The 15131-nt window shown below is 48.8% G+C and overlaps 1 long non-coding RNA gene across 3 annotated transcripts; it reads left to right on the top strand.

Annotated features, from left to right (window-relative positions):
- The first annotated feature begins 4334 nt into the window (after positions 1-4334).
- Positions 4335-14893, top strand: LOC103878268. 3 transcript variants are annotated; one of them, XR_004182673.1, is made up of 7 exons: positions 4335-4438; positions 5787-5867; positions 6677-6806; positions 8604-8681; positions 12826-13271; positions 13911-14014; positions 14481-14893. It is a non-coding gene; the product is annotated as an uncharacterized LOC103878268 (long non-coding RNA). The 3 variants fall into 3 exon arrangements; XR_638406.4 differs by lacking the exon at positions 13911-14014; XR_638427.4 differs by lacking the exon at positions 13911-14014 and having other exon boundaries at positions 12896-13271.
- Positions 14894-15131: the final 238 nt, after the last annotated feature.

Here is a 15131-nt window from a genome sequence, read left to right on the forward strand (position 1 = left end):
CCTGGCCAACATGATGAAACGCCATCTCTACTAAAAATACAAAAATTAGCCAGGCATGGTGGTGCATGCCTGTAGTCCCAGCTACTCGGGAGACTGAGGCTGGAGAATTGCTTGAGCCTGGGAGGCAGAGGTTGCAGTGAGCCGAGATCGTGCCACTGCACTCCAGCCTGGTGACAGATGCCTCCAAAAAAAAAAAAAAAAGAACTGGAGTAAAGCCTCAGCCTTGCTACTTATCGGTGTGACCTTGCAAATACTACTTTACCTCCTGTGCCTAAGTTTTCTCATGTGTAAAACACAGCTAATAACAGAACCTACCTATGGGGGCATTGTAAGAATCAAACACATTCATGTGTGGAACAGTTAACATTTACTGACCCTTGTGCCAGTAGCCATGCTAAGTGCTTTGCATATATTATTAACTTATTTAACCTTCATAGACAACCAGTGGTGTGGTTATTATTTTACCCATTTTATAAAGGAAGAAAGTGAGGCACACAGAGGTGAAGTAACTTGCCCCAAGGTGGCACAGCTTCTGAGTGTCAGAGTCAACATTTGAACCTAGTCGGTCATATTTCAGGGGCAGGGGCCCTGATGGCTACGCTCAGCGGCAGATGCTTCATCTCACAGAGACGGCTGCAGTGGTGGGGGCCAGAGTGCAGCCTGCTGAAGGATGGACCTCTGGGCAGGGGTCCCTGTTGTTCAGGTCCAAATCAGACTGAACAGTAGCCTTAATCATTAAGATCACTACAGAGCTAAGGGGTGAGAGTGCACTCTGCCTGTTCTCCCTCCACCCCCAAGACACTCACCCTATTCCACACCCAGAGGAGGACATGGGGTGCTCCCTTCCAGAGCCTAGAGACCCTGGGATGGCTCCAGCCCCTTCTCCCAACATTCCCCCAGCGAAGAGCACCAGTCCCCCTGCTCTGCTGTCCACCGGGCAGTTGTCCCGGGATCAGTGTTTTTGGTTGTTCCTCGTTTTGTCTTGCTTCCCTTTGAGATTATCTCCTGAAATAAACAGGAGTGTTGCAAGGAGAAAAGGGAGCCCAGCCTCTCTGGAGCAGTTACGATGGGCAAACAATGAAATCCACGTGCGGTGTCTCACGGGGCCTTCACACCTTTGTGAAGTAAATATTATTGTCCTCATTCTGCGGATGAGGACGCCAGGCCCAGAGAGGCTAAATGACTTGCTCCAAGTCACAGAGCAAGTCGGCAGCACCTGGCCGCATCAAATGCTTGTCTACTGGAATCCAAAGCTGTTTATGGGATTTGGGGCTCTGCTGGGGCTTTTACACCCAACCCCCAAAGGTGAAGTTCTCTGTTCCTCATTCATTCCTTCATACGCTGAGTGTTTTGCAGCAGTGGCTCGATGCCAGGCATTGGAGTAGAGACCATAGCAACCTGGCCTCCGTTTCATTCCGTTCAGCAGGACTGGTGATCTTTCTAAACGGGATATTTGTAGAGGTTTTCACCGCCCCAGTTTCTGGAAGGCCTGTTCATCAGCCCAGGGGCTGCTCCTCGGGGATGGGAGTCGGGGTTCAGCTTCTTCGTGGGAGAATCCAGCTCTGGGTGTTTCAGGAAATTTCTGACCTGCCAGGTTTCCTGATCAGTCAGAGCTGGGGAGTGGGGGCCGAGAGAAGAGGTTTCCCGTCAGCCCAGCTTTTGTCTCTCACATGAGCGCGAGACAGACAAACCACAACCACAGACTCGACCAGCTGTGGAAGCGTCGAACAGGAAACCCGGAACATCTGGTGCTCCACTTCCTCTGAGGGCTGTGCACGTCTGGGGCGCCGGGTGTGTGTGTGCATGTCCGCCTGTGTGCACGACTGTTTTCTCTCCTGCCGTTGGTTAGTGGGACCTGGATGCAGACAGAGCTGGAAACCACAGGTCTTGTGGTGACAAGGAAGCCAGACACTGGCTCCCCAACCCTTACAGCACGGCGTCCCTCCTCAGACAGTAACCGGGGATCCGACCCAGTCTCGCAGGCCCTTGGCTAGCTTCAGGTCACCATGCATTTGAAGAAAGGGATTTCTTTTCCTTTCAGATTGTGATGGTTTAGAGACATTGTTTGGAGGTGAGGTGGGAGGGCTCTGCTTACATATAACTTGGCCTCAGCATACAGACCCACAAAAAGCAGCCTCTGGACAAAAGCTGCTTTTGTTTTTTGCTTTTTGTTTTTGAGACAGAGTCTTGCTCTGTCACCCAGGCTGGAGTGCAATGGCGAGATCTCGTCTCACTGCAACCTCTGCCTCCCAGGTTCAAGTGATTCTCCTGCCTCAGCCTCCCAAGTAGCTGGGATTACAGGCATGGGCCACCATGCCCGGCTAATTTTTTTGTATTTTTACTAGAGACAGGGTTTTGCCATGTTGGTCAGGCTGGTCTCAAACTCCTGATCTCAGGTGATCCACCCGCTTCGGCCTCCCAAGGTGCTGGAATTACAGGCATGAGCCACTGTGCCCAGTAGCCATGCTAAGTGCTTTGCATACATTATTAACTCATTTAATCTTCACAGACAAACAGCTTTAAAAAAAGCTGTTTTTAAAACAATTTGAGGAGCATCTGTGGATGAACGCTAAGGCCATGTGCTGGTCAGGAGGCAGTTTATTAGTGGTGGTGTTCTCTGCGTAAGGAGAAAACAGGGTTTTTAATTTTTCATTTTTCTGAAGGGAAGAATCATAAGGAAGTGGAAACAAAAGGCTCCCCAAACCATAGCATGAGGTTTAACTCTCATGATACGTGAAGGAAGTAGGCATTATTATGCCCATTTTTATGAATCATGAAATAGATGTGCAGGAGGGTTCAGAAGTCACTCCAGCTAATACAGCGCCTAACGAGCAGGGGCAGGGTTCAATTCAAACCGAATCCCAGCCTCATGCTAGATCTTAGTTCACACTTCATTCTTTCAATGAGCATTTATAAACTAAACTGTACCTAGCAAAGAGTTGGGACTTCAATGTTTCTTGAATTAATCACCTAAATGTGCCATGATGTCAGAGACAGATGTCATCCTCACTATAGCCCCCAGGCTCAGCACGGTATCCAGGAAAGAATAGGTGCTTGTAGTCCCAGCTAATTGGGAGGCTGAGGCAGGAGAATTGCTTGAACCCGGGAGGCAGAGGTTGCAGTGAGCCGAGATGGCGCCATTGCACTCCAGCCTGGGCGACAGAGCAAGACTCCATCTCATGAAAAAAAAAAAAAAAAAGAATGGGTGCTTAATCAATGTCAGCAAATGAATACGTAAAGGAATTCCAAGTTTTAGAACAGCGATACTTTATTTTTGCTTGTTGTTTGTTGTTTGTTTGTTTTTGTTTCTTTTGAGCCGGAGTCTCACTGTCAATCAGGTAGGAGTCTAGTGGTGCAAATTCGGCTCACTGCAACCTCCACCTCTAGGGTTCAAGCGATTCTCCTGCCTCAGCCTCCGCAGCAGCTGGGATTACAGGCGCGCACCACCACGCCCGGCTAATTTTTGTATTTTTAGTAGAGACAGGGTTTCACCATGTTGGCCAGGCTGGCCTCAAGTGATCCGCCCAACTCGGCCTCCCAAAGTGCTGGGTAACAGATGTGAGCCACCACGCCCGGCCGATACTTCGTTTTTCTGGAGGTCATTTACTTAGCAAGGCTAGCTGTTTGGATCCTGGCTAAAAATGTGAAAGAAGACAGAAAGAGTCACAAGCAGTCAACAAAAGTCACGGGTCCTAGCAGGTAAAATTTCAAGTACTTGATTCAAAGCCGAAATTCTCAGGTCCTCAGTCGTAGCCTGGTTACCCTTACAAACACCAGGGCTAAAGAGCACGGTTAATAATCTTTCCAGGACACAAGATTTGAAAGCATCTGTTTCGAAGGGAGATGGCCTGCTAGAGGAAGCTTGCAGGCAACAGCAAATTGGGAGTTGGACTAACACTTTCAGACTGGGATGCCACGAAGAACTCGCCAGCAGAGATAAGAGATGGGCAAGATGAAGAGAATGAACTGTGATTCTCAGATATCTGCCCGCAAGGTGGCTCCGAGAAAGCCAGCCGGAAACTGCAGCATCGCGGAGGATTTCTCCGGTTCAGGTTAAAGAGACAGCAGCCAGACGGTGCCGACCTCAAACCCAACTCCCGACAGCAACCTTGAGGCCACCCGAGGTGGCGCATGCGCAGTGTGCCAGGTCGTGCTCCTTTTCATACCTGCGGACCTGCGGAGTCTTCTTCCTGAGCAGGGCTTACGTCACGCAAGCGCCGCGGGTGTGGACGTCATCTGAGAGCGCCACGCGCGGTCCCGAAATCCTGAGCACCGTCTGGCTGAGGCGTTGCTGTAGAGACCGTGCGCCGAGTCCCGCCCCCGAGGCGGGATTGGAGGAGAACTGGTCAGCTGACAAGGGTGGTGTTTCGAAAGCGCGCGGTAGGCCGTGCTGGGACTCAGAGCCCGAAAACTGATTGGAGGGGCGTCTTGACCGAAGGTACTAAATATCACATGGCTCCGTTAAAGTAAAAATGCAAACTGCCCTAATGGGATTTCATATAAGGCCGGAGGGCTGGGAAGACTTAAATGTATCACTTCAGTAGCTTAGGGGTGGGAAGAAGAGTTTGGACCAGACTAGCTCCGGGATAACCTGACCTTTTTGAGCCTTAATTTCTTCTCGAAGGGATCTTTCCCATCAGCAGATAAACATGTGATTTCCCCGTTCCTGAGAACCCTGTCGTGGCTCCAGCTCCCATCCCATCCCCTCGCTTTCTGAATATCGTAACTCCTTGGAAGACTGTATATTCTTTGTCCAGCTCTCTCCTCCCACTTTGTTGAACTCCCTCCAGGCAAACTCGGTCTCTCCCCAGTCCTCCTCTTACCTGCTCTATCAGCAATTTTTGATACAGTTTATCACCCTCTCCTCCGCAAAACTTTCTTCCCTTGGCTTTTGGCAGTGCACACACTTGTTTTTTTCCTCCATCCCAGCCCCACCTTCTCTGTTTCTTTTACTAGCCTCTCCTCTTTTTCCTGACCTCTAAATGTAGCAGTGCCCCCAGCACTGGCTCCTTGGACTTCTCTTTCTTTTCACTTAATCCCTTGATGATTTCATCGGGTTTCATGGCTTTAAAGACTATGTGCTGATGACTCCCATCCGTATAGCTCCAGCCTAGAAAAATCCTTCTGGCTTCTCGGGCTGTAAACTTTGAGTTCTTCATCCCGTGTCAAATCTGTCAGCAGATCCTATTGGCTTTTCTTCTTTCCCCAGAATCCGGTCTCCACTGACACCATCTTAGACCAAGCCCCCATCTCTCACCTGGATTATTGTAATTGCCTAACTGGTCCCTCTTCTATCCCTACCCCGTCAGTCTATATTTACATAACAACCTCGGTAATGCTGTTAAAAGTCGTATCATGTGGCTCCTCTGTGCAAAAACTACCAGAGTAAAAGCCAAAGCTTTACCATGGCTAGAAATGTTCCACACGACCAGGCCTCTATTCTAGACCTTTCTTTCTTGTCTCCCTTGCTCACTTAACACCAGCCACATTGGCCATTTTGCCAGGCTTGCTTCTGCCTCTGGGATCCTGAACTTGCCTTTACCTCTGCCGGGAACTCGTCCTCACTTATCCCCAGGGCGCTCTCCCTTACCTCCTCCAAGACTTGGCTCAAATGTTCCTCACTGAGAAAGGCCTTCACCAACCTCCTGGTTTTACATTGCAAATCAGACTCCCCCAAGCCCGTATTCCCATTCCCTTCCCTTTTGCTCCATTGCATTTAATTTAATAAACCTTCTAATAAACCATTTAATTTAGTTCTTTATCTTATTTGATGTCCCTCTCCGCAGGAAGACAGGAATTTGTTTCATCATTGCTCCATCCCCAATTCCGAGACAGAGTGTGTGGCACATGACAGATGCTCAGTACAGGTCTGTGGGGAGAATGGGTGCATTGCAGAATCCAAGGGTTAAGGCATGGTTAGGAGCTGGAGCTTTAGAGGCTTGGGTTCCAGGCTCCCTTTACCACTTAGCTGCTTTGTGGGTTTTTTTGTTTGTTTGTTTGTTTGAGATAGAGTCTCGCTCTGTGGCCCAGGCTACAGTGCAGTGGCCCCATCTCGGCTTACTGCAACCTCTGCCTCCCAGGTTCAAGTGATTCTCCTGCCTCAGCCTCCCAAGAGTAGCCTGGGACTATAGGTGCCCGCCACCACACCTGGCTAATTTTTGTATTTTTAATAGAAACAGGGTTTTGCTATGTTAACCAGGCTGGTCTTGAACTCCTGACCTCAGGTGGTTCACCCACTTTGGCCTCTCAAAGTGCTGGGATTCTTTGGGAAACTGAGGCAAGTGGATCACCTGAGGTCAGGAGTTTGAGACCACCCTGGCCAATGTGGTGAAACCCCATCTCTACTAAAAATACTACAATTAGCTGAGCATGGTGGTGGGTGCCTATAGTCCCAGCTACTCAGGAGGCTGAGGCAGGAGAATCACTTGAACCTGGGAGGCGGAGGTGGCAGTGAGCTGAGATCACACCACTGCACTGCAGCCTGGGCAACAGAGCGAGACTCCATCTCAAAAAAAAAAAAAAAAGTGCTGGGATTGCAGATGTGAGCCACTGCACCTGGCCATACCTTGTGGTCGTTAAGAAATTTATTTAACCTTCCTGAGCCTCAGTTTCCTCATTTCTATTGTGGACAAAATAATACCTAAGGCTTTCATTTGACAATACTGAACACCCCTAGATGACCAGCTCCTGGAGACGCAATGGAGAACCTGAATGTCCCCTCGCTCCCCTGGAGTCTGTATGCTGAGGAAAGGGCTACAGACAATAGCCATGCACTCACCCAAATAAGACATTCTTCATGAATTGTGGTAAGTGTGATGAAGGAAAAGCAGTTCGTGCTGAAGAGGCAGGCTGGGAAAGAACTTCCCTGAGAGGGCAACTTCACTGTCCAAGTCCACTTAGGCTGCCAGAACAAAACGCCACAGATGGGGGCATTTAAACAGCAGACATTTGTCTTCTCATGGTTCTGGAGGGCAGAAATCCAAGCTGAAGGTGTCAGCAGGTTTGGTTTTTCCTGAAGCCTCTCTTCTTGACTTGCAGATGGCCACCTTCTCTCTGTGTCCTCACATACATGATCTTCTCTCTGTGTGCCTGCACACCCCTGCTGCTGGGGTCTCCAGTGTCCTAATTTCTTTCTTTTTTTTTTTTTTTTTGGAGACGGAGTCTCACTCTGTTGCCTAGGCTGGAGTGCAGTGATGGGATCTTGGCTCACTGCCACCTCCATCTCCCAGGTTCAAGTGATTCTCCTGCCTCCCTCCCAAGTAGCTGGGATTACGGGTGCATGCCACCACACCCGACTAATTTTTGCATTTTTAGTAGAGATGGGGTTTCACCATGTTGGTCAGGCTGGTCTTGAACTCCTGACCTCAGGTGATCCACCCACCTCAGCCTCCCAAAGTGCTGGGATTACAGGTGTGAGCACCGTGTCCAGCCCAGTGTCCTAAGCGCTTGTAAGGACATCAGTCAGACTGGATTAGGGCCCACTCCAGTGGCCTCATTTGAACATAATTATTTTGTTAAAGGCCAAATACAGTCACTTTCTGAAGTCCTGGGGGTTAGGCTTCAACGTATGAGTGGTAGGGCACTCAGTTCAGCCCATGACATTATTTAAAATGCAAAGGATGCATAGAAAGGAGCCGTGGAGCAAGAGGAAACTTTCAGGGAAAGAAACGAACGTGCAGAAACCCTGTGGCTGTGGAAGGCCCATGTGGCTTGAGCTCAGAGTGAGGGGTCTTGGTGGGAGTTACACTGGGAGTTGAGGGTGAGGAGCCACCTAGAACCATTGTTGGGAGTGATTGGGAGTGATGTGGTAAGAATTCTGTAATGCAGCGTTCCCCAATCTTTTTGGCACCAGGGACTGGTTTCATAGAAAACAATTCTTCCACGGACCGGGACCGGGGAGGTTGGTTTTGGAATGAAGCTGGTCCACCTCAGATCATCAGGCATTAGATTCTCATAAGGAGTGTGCAGCTTAGATCCTGGTATGCACAGTTCACAATAGGGTTTGTGCCCCTATGAGAATCTGAGGCTGTTGCTGATCTGACAGGAGGTGGAGCTCAGGTGATCACGCTCGCCTCCTGCTGTGAGGCCCAGTTCCTAACAGGCTATGGACTGCTTCTGGTCTGTGTGCTGGGGGTTTGGGACTGCTGCTCTAATGGGAAGGTTACTCTGGCCACAGATGGGTTGGAGGGAGGCTCCCCTTAGCTCCAGAGCTACTGTGATGGTGACACACTGCATGGCATCTCATAGTAAGGGCTCCGTAGAGGGTTACTGGTTAATATTTTTCATAATGGCCACCTGACACGGTTGATGGGAGGACTGAATGAAAAAGAGGCCAAAAAGGGCTTAATAAATAAGTGATAAGGAGAAACCAGGATAAGCATCCAAAAGTACCAAAGAGTCTGTGTTTGGTGGCGCTGGATATAGTGTAGTTTAATCAGATGTGATCGCTACTTGTCCTGGAAGATTTTAGATGCAACTCATGCAAAAGAGGAAAGAAGCGACTGGAGCAGGGAGTCACTGACTATGTGTCGTCCTCCGGAAGCCCAAGTACAGTGGAAACGGTCTGAGAGAAGGAGCACTCATCTTTTATTTCTTTTCTTCAGATTCAACTGAAAGCTCCCCTTAAGTTTACTGTCAGGGTGCTGATGCACAGAGCTACTCCTAGAAGATTGAGGGTGCAGGTAAGGGATGGGAGTTCTCCTCCTGCAGGCGCTCAGTAAGAGTACTGCTGGGCAGCGGGAAGGTTTCTCATTTCATTCCTGGAATTCAGGGTCCAGAAGTGGAACCTGATGTGAGCTCCTATCTCCTTTCAACTTGAGTGGTGATTCTACCTTTTCTTCTTTTCTTTTGAGACAGAGTCTTGCTCGGTCACCCAGGCTGGAGTGCAGTGGTGCAATTGCAGCTCACTGCAGCCTCCACCTCCTGGGCTCAAGTGATCCTCCCGCCTCAGACTCCCTAGTATTAGGACTACTGACATGCCACACCACCCCCAGCTAATTTTTTTATTCCTTGTAGAGATGTGGTCTCACTATGTTGCCCTGGCTGGTCTCGGCCTCCTGGGCTCAAGCAATCCTTCCACCTTGGCCCCCCAAAGTGCTGGGATTACAGGCATGAGCCACTGTGCCTGGCTTTCTTTTGTTTTTTAAGAGCTAGGGTCTGTCGCTCAGGCTGGGTGCAGTGGCTATTCACAGGAGCAGTCATAGTTCACTGCAGCCTGGAACTCCTGGTCTCAAGTAATGCCCCCACCTTAGCCTGTAGCTGGGACTACAGGCATGCATCACCACACACAGCTTATGTGACTGTACGTTTTGATGATTTAATGCAACAGAGACTGCTCTTTGTCTTGGAAGGAACCAAGGCAAGCGTTTTATCCCAATGGCTAAAAAACTCTGACTGTCCTCCTCCACACCCTTGACAGAGGGCCATCTGCCAGTGATTGGGAATGCACTAGACAGCCCATCCTCATTTTGGACAGAATTAATTGTTAGAATCTGCTTTGTAACACTAGGCCAAATATATCTCTTGTAAGTCCCGGTCTGGCCTTCAGGAGCTGCACAGACTCAGCTCCTCTTTACGGCATTAAATATTTGGCGATGGCCCTGGGCTCTAGGCCACCCTGATAAGGCCTCCAAGTCTTCTGTTCACAAATTGAACACCTTACCCCAACAAAAAAGGTGCTTTTTTGTTTTCTTAACGATGCTTTTATGAAAATTCTTCTACATAAATCTCTTCATACTTGCCTTTGGATACATTTCTATAAATGAAACTTCTGAGACAAATGGCGCATTTTATAGTTTGTGCTCTCTATTTCCAGATTACCCTCAGAATGGATGATTTTTGCTTGTACGCCCACCAGCAATTTACAAGAGAACCTGTTTCCCCACACCTTACCTGCCAACATGGGGAGTTTTCATTCTTTTAATCATTACCAATCTGATAAGGGGAAATGATTATTTCATGGTTGCCTTAATTTTCGTTTCTTTGATTATGAGATTGGACATGTTTTCCAACCACATCCTGTACTTTTGCAGTCGAGTTTTGTAGCTCAGTGCAGGACCTTACATGTATTCCAGTTAAATTTTATCTTGTTGGATTCAACCAATCATTCCTTCCTGTTGAGATAATTTTGGACCTGACTCTGCAGTCCCAGCGTGTTGGCCTTCCTTCCCAGTCTGGTGTTATTTGCACAGTTGATAAGCAGTTATCTTTGGACTTATCCAAGCTGTTGACAGAATGTTAATGAGTGTAGGGCCAAGGACAGAACTGCTTGGCATTCCACTAGAGAAAGCCTTGGGATGATACCGTCCCATCTGCTGTGACAGTTCAACCTCACCATGCCTGGGAGTCATGGCTGTGTTAGGAGCCTTCACCTGGGACACAGGGCCTGCGCACAGATTCCGGCCCTGGCCCTGATTAGTTGCGTGGCCTTGAGAAAGTGCTGTCGTCTCTTACTGAGATGTACTTTTGAGCTCTAGCAGCCTTTTTCTCACTATTCTGTCCATAAGAATTTCATGAGAAACGGTCAAATTGTTGTCAAAAGTCATGGCACTGTCACAAAGTATTCACCCCATTTTCTAATTGAGTGGAAGCAACATAATGACAACCCTTTGTCATGAACATTGACCTCTGGGATCACCCTTCCTATGTGCTGGTCAACCATTTGTTTGATTTTCTGCCCCAGAATTTTGCCCATGATCAACATGAGGCTCAACAGCCTTCAGTTTATCCAGTTCGCCTTTTTTTTTTTTTTTTAAATACAGGGTTTTGGCCTCCTCAATTCTCCATGATTCCTCACAGCACCCTGAGACGTCAGAAGCGCTCAGCACTCCCTACCAGGGCTTGTTGGTTCTGTCGCCCTGGTTCAGTTTTCTTTCATATCAGGAAGGAGCAAGGTGGGAGGGCCACCTCTCCTCCAGGCAGGGACAGAGGGCCAGAGTTCATTCACAGCTGTGGCAGCATTGAAAGGAAATGGGGAAAATGCTTAGTTTGGCGGAAAAGGGACTTTGTGAGACTGACACATGGCATCTGCCCAAGTCATGAGCTGAAGAAACAGCTTCCATGGCCCTGCCAGAGGGACCTCTGGTTATGCATCATTCTCTCCAGCCCTGAGCTTCATCAAGAAAATAAGCATCAGCAGTATCATCTCCAAGTGAAATGGTGGCACATTATGTCACCTTTCTTTCCTTCAACATCAAAATCAGACAAGACTATTCTAAGGAGGGAGCAGTAAACATTAACCCCATGTAACAGATAAAAGACTAAAAGAGAAATTAGATAACTGGTTTAAGTGACACAGGGAATCCGTCATAACTCTGGTGACATGGCTTCTTATCATGCCTGGAATGTAGTTACTGATTTACACCTTGTAAATTTCTCAGTACACGATGTACAAGTGGCCACTCCGTACTGTCTGTTTATTCAGACTAATAGTAATCACGATAATATGCCAGGCACAGTGGCTCACACCTGTAATCCCAGCACTTTGGGAGGCGGAGGCAGGAGGATTGCTTGAGCCCAGGAGTTTGAGACCAACCTGGGCAACGTGGCACGATCCTGTCTCTATATAAAATTTAAAAATTAGCTGAGCATGGTGGCGTACTCCTGTGGTCCCAACTACATGGGAGGCTGAGGCAGCAGGATCGCTTGAGCCTGGGAGGTCAAGGCTGCAGTGAGCTAGGTTCACACCAGTGCACTCTAGCCTGGGCAACAGAGCGAGATCCTGGCTCAAAAAAGATAGGTAGGTAGATAGATAGATAGATAGATAGATAGATAGATAGATAGATAGATATTATATAATATATATATAAAATAGTAATAATGATAAAGGCTGCTGTGGTTTGTTTGTTTATTTTTGCTTGCTTGTTTTTTTGAGACAGAGTCTAGCTCTGTCACCCAGTCTGGAGTGCAGTGGTGCGATTTGGCTCACTGCAACCTCGCCTCTCAGGTTCAAGCAATTCTTCTGCCTCAGCCTCCCGAGTAGCTGGGTGCCACCATGCCTGGCTAATTTTTGTATTTTTAGCAGAGATGGCATTTTGCCATGTTGACCAGGCTGGTCTCAAACTCCTGATCTCAAGTGATCTGCCTGCCTCAACCTCTCAAAGTGCTGGGATTATAGGCGTAAGCCACTGCGCCCGGCCAAGGCTGCTATGGTTTGAATGTTGGTATCCACTCCACAACTCATGTTGAAGCCGATCCCCATAGCAGTGGTACTGAGAGTTGGGGCCTTTATAAAAGAGCCTGAGGGAGTGAGTTCAGACCCCTCGCCCTCCCGCTTACTGCCACCTGAGGATGCAGCAAGAAGGCCCTCGCCAGACACCAAATGCTGGCACCTTCATCTTGGCCTCTCCCAGAGCTCTGAGAAATGAACTTCTATTGTTGATAAATAACCCAGTCTGTGGTATTTTGTTAGAGCAGCACAGATGGGCTAATACAAAGGCCGGTGATCCTTATCGAGCCCTTACCACGTTCTCAGTGCTTTGCAGAAATGAACTGTTTCCTCTCACACGCCCTTGAGGTAGGTACTGGCTTCACTCCTTTTTTTATAGATGAGGAAATGGAGGCACAGGAGAGAGGCTAAGTAACCTGCCTCAGTTCACCCTCCTCCCATCCAAGACCCGACCCTGCTTAGCTTCCAAGATGAGGCAAGATCTAGCCCATTCAGGGTTCAATGGCCGCAGACAGGCCACCCCTCTTCTAAAGGGTAGAGCTGGGGTTTGAACTCAGGCTGTCTGACTCCGTGGTTCAGGCTCCGAATGGTAATGTTCTGCTGCTTCTATAAATAAATGAGGATAAGAAAGGAGTAATTGGAAATGATTTCTCCCCCAGACTGTGAAACTGCATTGCAAACAGTGGTCTCAGCTACTAAGGAGTAACAAACAGCTCTTTCATCTCCTAGAAGAACTGTGTGCAAAGGAAGGAGTGAGGAGAGAAGGGACACCCGGAGCCTGAAGAACCTGTGACTTGGATGCAGAGCCTCTAAGTAATCCCAAGTGAACCGTGTGAACCTGCAGTCAGTGTCTATGGCCACGAGGCAGAACACACAAACACCAGGCCTCAAGATTCTCACCAAGATCGTGTCATGAGACAGGACCTCGCCGCCCAGCCCCCGCCTCCCAATAACAGGATTACGAGGCTCAGTGCGGTTACTGCTGGCACAGCGAGCCACAGATGTAGCCAGGACTGGGTGCCAATCGACGGATTCCCAATATTGTCTTCCAGTTGCTAGACTACGCTGCTTTCCAGTACATTATTTGGAATATAAAAACTAAAATGTAAGTAAAGCATTTTCATACAAATAATTTCAACCGCAACAAGGCAATTGGCTTCTGATTAAGTTGGCAAGAAGAGGTAGTGCTCTCATTCCGATTGACATATTTGGAGATTCTCTTGCCAAATCCAATTGGCAGCTTCATAATTATGGAAACGTCCATGTTATTTCCACTCAACCAGGGTTAGGGCTGCTGGTATCTGATTCAATGTTTACTTCATGAATGAGGTCAGTTCCCAGCACAGCTGGGGTTTCAGCAAAGGAGTCAGCAGACAGCATTCCCACTAGAATCTGACCGGCGTTTGTCACAACTTCCAGGGCAACCTTCCCCCAGCTCCCCCAGGTCAGCTGCTCTCCCTAGCATTGTCTGGGGCCCGGCTCCTCTCCCTGTAGAAGCAGACCCAGCCTTGACATGATGAGGTCACATCCGAGCTTCCCCTGGCACAGCGGTTCATTCTGCAACCTGCCCCCTTGGTATTGCAACACCTCGCTCCTGGACAACCCCCGCACACCATGAGCTTCATGCTGCCAGGAAACGGTAGGGTTTTAAGAAATATTTATCCCAGGATGGTCCCACATGTGTGGTGTGAGAGTGACTCAGAGTGCCATGGAAGCCACCTCCAAAGGTAATGATGTCCCACAGGTCAGAGTGTCCTTTCAGCCAGCTCCCCACACTGATGAAAACAAAAACAAGTCACAAGTGCTCAGAACACTCCGGAAGAACACACATTCATGGAGTGGCCATCTGTGAGTTCACGGAGTTCCTGGGGAGACTCAGGGCAGAAGGGAAGGGCGGCACCGCACAACAATGCCAGGGGTCTAGCTCCCGCTGGCTCGAAGTGGCAAAGGGCTGGAGTGTCACTGACCTGTTTGTCCAAGTCCTGAGCTATTGCCATAGGATAGCGGCAGCAAGAAAGTCCATGGTCCAAGTCTGAAGCAGCTGTCTCTGCCCTGGCAGCAGTTTCCCTACCTGAGCGAGGTAAGCTAGGAGGAGGCCAAGCAATAGTGATTTGGTTTGGATCTCCAAATAATCGTGGCCATCGTATGATGTGATTATTTTTGCCTAAGAAAATCTGAAAAGTGCCATGGAGAAAAAGAATCTAGAGTGGGAGATGGTTTAGGCATTGGAGGCAAAGGCAGATTCAAGAAGAAACTTCCTCTGCCCCAATGTTGACAACCAGACTGACGGCCACACCCCATGCTTTCCCAACAGGAGAACAATGTGACCGAAGGCAATTGATGTGAACACAAGAATCAACAACATAGAGGAGACACAGTCCCAGGTGTAAAGAGGGGAGCTGTCTCTCCCTGTGGCCTCAACAGAAGGAGAGGGTTGTCAACCTAGGATGCAGACTCACTGTCTCATCCTAAGGGTCGGTCCAGCTGCCATAGGAGATTTTGGAACAACTGTCCTCACTTGAGGGTTGACATGCTGTACAGTCCATGGGGACCGCTGGACAGTCGCGGTCCCAGATCACTTCTCCTACTGGCTTTCCTCAGGAGCTCACACTACCCGTCTCAGCCCCAGGATGTTCCTTCTGTCTGCTCCTGTTCCTGACTCAAACACGGGTTGTTTGCCATCAGTTCTGTACCCTGTTTTATCAACATTGTTATTGTCATATCTTATAATGTTTATTTGTTTGTTTGTTTGTTTTTGAGACAGAGTCTGTCATCCAGGCTGGAGTGCAGTGGTGGGATCACAGCTCACTGCAGCCTCCAGCTCCCAGGCTCAGGTGATCCTCACACCTCAGCCTCCCAAGTTAGCTGTAACTACAGGTGCGCACCACCACCCTCAGCTGATTTTTTTTGTATTTTTTGTAGAGATGGAGTTTTGCCATGTTGCCCAGGCTGGTCTCGAACTCCT

The sequence above is a fragment of the Papio anubis genome, chromosome 1 (assembly GCF_008728515.1).
Source record: "Papio anubis isolate 15944 chromosome 1, Panubis1.0, whole genome shotgun sequence".
Lineage (NCBI taxonomy): Eukaryota > Metazoa > Chordata > Mammalia > Primates > Cercopithecidae > Papio > Papio anubis.